This window comes from Oncorhynchus mykiss, chromosome 21 (genome assembly GCF_057628025.1).
Source record: "Oncorhynchus mykiss isolate SJ-2025 chromosome 21, ASM5762802v1, whole genome shotgun sequence".
Lineage (NCBI taxonomy): Eukaryota > Metazoa > Chordata > Actinopteri > Salmoniformes > Salmonidae > Oncorhynchus > Oncorhynchus mykiss.
In genome coordinates this window covers 16,740,001-16,745,000 of record NC_143042.1, presented here as the reverse complement: position 1 = coordinate 16,745,000, position 5,000 = coordinate 16,740,001, and the positions used below count along the sequence as shown (strand labels likewise).

The window sequence follows — 5,000 nt, the reverse complement described above, 5'->3', positions numbered from 1 at the left end:
GTCAGAGAGGAGACTGGGAAGGCCCTATTAATAGATGTGTAATGCTCTGATCGGGAATACGTAGGGAAGAACTTCCAGCCCAACCCGGGCCTGGGTCACCCACAAACATACCTCCAGTAAACCCCCCATACCCACGCAGGTGCGCTCGCACATACACACACACACACACACAGTGCCAAATGTTGTGTGTGATGTCACCATTACTGTTAACAGGTGTGATTTGTGCAGAAGGATCAATAACTAAGTATAATGGACATCACGCTGCCTGCTTCTTCTTGATTTGTCTCACACCGAGGCTCGAACCTAGGACCTCTGCCTTGCTAGCACACGTGACTGCCCTCCTGACTAACCAGTCAGAGCAAGTGACGACACTTCCGGCTGAGGAGTGCATAAGCATCAACACAACTATTGATATACACACAAAGTTCAGCTGTGCTACAAGATAGATACAAAGCTCTTCTGTTCTCGGTAACTATTAGGAACACGTCTATATTACCATACAACAATATAAAGTGCTCATCCTCAATAATCAACAAGCATTGACACACACACACACACACACACACACACACACACACACACACACACACACACACACACACACACAGCCATACCTCCCAAACTGTGATTCTGCACCACCAAGCTCCTTGTAGCTGTCTTTAGAACCCACCACCTCTCTGTATGTTACACCAAGCTCTCGTTAACATGATGGGACTTCCTGTAGTCTGACTCGTTAACCACACTTCCTGTTTCTGAGCTGTTCTGTGAAGTCACACAGGTGGGTCTCTCTCTCTCTCTCTGACAAACAAGAGAGAGAAAAACACTGAAATGTACCTACCATGTACTAACATGACTTAAAGTAACACTAGAGAACCTGTGTGAGAGATTGTTGGATTAGGAAATGTTCAGTCACGATCAAAACATGGAGAGTTCACCTGCTTTGGCTGTTCTGTAACAGTAAGAGAACGTTAGGTGAGGACCACCTCAGGGCATATTGTTGTTCGGTTACACTCTAATGAGCATTTCCCTATATATCCACACAACTTCCTCACCCCATCTCTCTCATTAGCCATCATCTCTCTCATATTTCTGTCTCTGTCTCTGTCTCTGTCTGTCTCTGTCTCTGTCTCAGTCTCTGTCTCTGTCTCTGTCTCTCTCTCTCTCTCTCTCTCTCTCAATTCAATTCAATTGGCATGGCAAGTTCATTATTACTTACATTGTCAAAGTATACATATATAAATATATATATATATATATACAGTGCATTGCGAAAGTATTCGGCCCCCTTGAACTTTGCGACCTTTTGCCACATTTCAGGCTTCAAACATATAGATATAAAACTGTATTTTTTTGTGAAGAATCAACAACAAGTGGGACACAATCATGAAGTGGAAAGACATTTATTGGATATTTCAAACTTTTTTAACAAATCAAAAACTGAAAAATTGGGCGTGCAAAATTATTCATCCCCCTTAAGTTAATACTTTGTAGCGCCACCTTTTGCTGCGATTACAGCTGTAAGTCGCTTGGGGTATGTCTCTATCAGTTTTGCACATCGAGAGACTGAAATTTTTTCCCATTCCTCCTTGCAAAACAGCTCGAGCTCAGTGAGGTTGGATGGAGAGCATTTGTGAACAGCAGTTTTCAGTTCTTTACACAGATTCTCGATTGGATTCAGGTCTGGACTTTGACTTGGCCATTCTAACACCTGGATATGTTTATTTTTGAACCATTCCATTGTAGATTTTGCTTTATGTTTTGGATCATTGTCTTGTTGGAAGACAAATCTCCATCCCAGTCTCAGGTCTTTTGCAGACTCCATCAGGTTTTCTTCCAGAATGGTCCTGTATTTGGCTCCATCCATCTTCCCATCAATTTTAACCATCTTCCCTGTCCCTGCTGAAGAAAAGCAGGCCCAAACCATGATGCTGCCACCACCATGTTTGACAGTGGGGATGGTGTGTTCAGCTGTGTTGCTTTTACGCCAAACATAACGTTTTGCATTGTTGCCAAAAAGTTCAATTTTGGTTTCATCTGACCAGAGCACCTTCTTCCACATGTTTGGTGTGTCTCCCAGGTGGCTTGTGGCAAACTTTAAACGACACTTTTTATGGATATCTTTAAGAAATGGCTTTCTTCTTGCCACTCTTCCATAAAGGCCAGATTTGTGCAATATACGACTGATTGTTGTCCTATGGACAGAGTCTCCCACCTCAGCTGTAGATCTCTGCAGTTCATCCAGAGTGATCATGGGCCTCTTGGCTGCATCTCTGATCAGTCTTCTCCTTGTATGAGCTGAAAGTTTAGAGGGACGTTCAGGTCTTGGTAGATTTGCAGTGGTCTGATACTCCTTCCATTTCAATATTATCGCTTGCACAGTGCTCCTCTGGATGTTTAAAGCTTGGGAAATCTTTTTGTATCCAAATCCGGCTTTAAACTTCTTCATAACAGTATCTCGGACCTGCCTGGTGTGTTCCTTGTTCTTCATGATGCTCTCTGTGCTTTTAACGGACCTCTGAGACTATCACAGTGCAGGTGCATTTATACGGAGACTTGATTACACACAGGTGGATTGTATTTATCATCATTAGTCATTTAGGTCAACATTGGATCACTCAGAGATCCTCACTGAACTTCTGGAGAGAGTTTGCTGCACTGAAAGTAAAGGGGCTGAATAATTTTGCACGCCCAATATTTCAGTTTTTGATTTGTTAAAAAAGTTTGAAATATCCAATAAATGTCGTTCCACTTCATGATGGTGTCCCACTTGTTGTTGATTCTTCACAAAAAAATACAGTTTTATATCTTTATGTTTGAAGCCTGAAATGTGGCAAAAGGTCGCAAAGTTCAAGGGGGCCGAATACTTTCGCAAACAAGGGCGGGCTTCATATATATATATATATATAGCAATAATAATAGTAGTAGTGGACATGGGATTACCATTGACAACAACTACAACAACAATATTAATCAGAACAACAATACATTAAAGCAATGGTAGTGGACCAGTCTCAACATGACTGAGAAGACACATGACATGGTATGAAAGACAAAACAAAACAAGATGGGAAATATTATTGACATTACATTGCACTTTTCACTGCCTGTCCCTCAGGTTGTGGCAGGAGGACACATTTTGGCTGCCAAAACTGCACATTTTGGCTTTTCATCCAATAAATGTTGGATTTTTTCTTCATATTTCATAGTTTCAAATTCTTTGTATTGAATTATAATTTTGGGAAATTAATGTTCTCTTAGGTCTGAGTATTTGTCACAGTGTAGTAGGAAATGCAGCTTTGTCTCTACCTCTCCCCTGGAGCAGAGTGAGCACAGCCTGTCCTCCCTGGGCAGCCAGGTTTATCTCTCACGACCGGTCTCTATAGCCAGACAATAGCCTCATTGAGCCTGTACCTGGTCAGTGTTTTCCTCCGTTTTCTATCACAGTGTTGCAAAATTCTGCATGCAGTATTTTGATTGGATGTTTGTGTCACGGATGACTAGGAGGGGAAGGTAAGAATCAGGCGCAGAGAGTAGAGGGTTCACGGAGAAATGTACTTTATTCCGGCACAAAATGGTCATGCCCAAAACACAGGGCGGAAAACACTGACCAACCCAAAACACAGGGTAACACGGCCCGGAGCACAATAACACCTCCGATACAAGACGTGAACAAAATATAATCCCGCACAAACAAGGGCGGGCTTCACAAGCTAGGCGAGCAAATCAAGAAACCACCAATAGGAACAGTTGCAACTAATAAGACTAAACTAACAGAAAAGGAAAAGGGATCGGTGGCGGCTAGTAGGCCCGGTGACGACGACCGCCGAGCGCCGCCCGAACAGGCAGGGGAGCCAACTTCTAGTAGGCCCGGTGACGACGACCGCCGAGCACCGCCCGAACAGGCAGGGGAGCCAACTTCTAGTAGGCCCGGTGACGACGACCGCCGAGCACCGCCCGAACAGGCAGGGGAGCCAACTTCTAGTAGGCCCGGTGACGACGACCGCCGAGCACCGCCCGAACAGGCAGGGGAGCCAACTTCTAGTAGGCCCGGTGACAACGACCGCCGAGCACCGCCCGAAACAGGCAGGGGAGCCAACTTCTAGTAGGCCCGGTGACGACGACCGCCGAGCACCGCCCGAAACAGGCAGGGGAGCCAACTTCTAGTAGGCCCGGTGACGACGACCGCCGAGCACCGCCCGAAACAGGCAGGGGAGCCAACTTCTAGTAGGCCCGGTGACGACGACCGCCGAGCACCGCCCGAACAGGCAGGGGAGCCAACTTCGGCGGGAGTCGTGACAGTTTGTCCCATTTGGCAAATTCATTGTTAGAGATTGGACGCCATACTTCGCTGCCATATAGAGCAATTGGTTCTATAACTGATTGGAACATTTTGAGCCCGATTCTAATTGGAATTTCGATTTTGATGTTCCTTTTAATGGCATAGAATGCTCTTGATTTCAGTGTTGTGTAGGGTGATACCAGGTGCTGCCGATTCTTCTAATGTTTTAGCCAATTCATTAATGAAGATGTTAAATATTGTTGGACTTATTGGGCAGCCCTGTTTCACTCCCCGTCCCTGAGAGAAGAAGTCTGTTTGCTTGTTGCCAATTTTAACCGCACATTTGTTTTTAGTGTACATTGATTTAATAACATCACATGTTTTCCCTCCAATACCACTTTCTACTAGTTTATAAAAAAAAAGACCTTCGTGCCAAATTTAATAAAATGCTTTCTTGAAATCTACAAAACACGAGTAGATTTTGCCTTTGTTTTGGTTTACTTGATTGTCAATTAGAGTGTGGAAGGGTGTAAATGTGGTCTGTTGTACGATATTTAAAAAAAACAATCCAATCTGGCTTCTGCTCAGGATGTTGTGTTCGCCAAGGAAATGATGTAGTCTGCTATTTATGACACTGCAGAGAATTTTCCCCAAGTTGCTGTTAATGCAAATTCCTCTGTAATTATTTGGGTCAAATTTGTCTCCATTTTTATAGATTGGT

At 44.1% G+C, this 5,000-nt stretch overlaps 1 protein-coding gene across 1 annotated transcript in view; it reads right to left on the bottom strand.

The window, feature by feature from the left end:
* LOC110500131 (protein kinase C theta type) overlaps positions 1-5,000 on the bottom strand; it is a 24,896-nt gene that overhangs the window by 15,911 nt on the left and 3,985 nt on the right. The window lies entirely within an intron of this gene.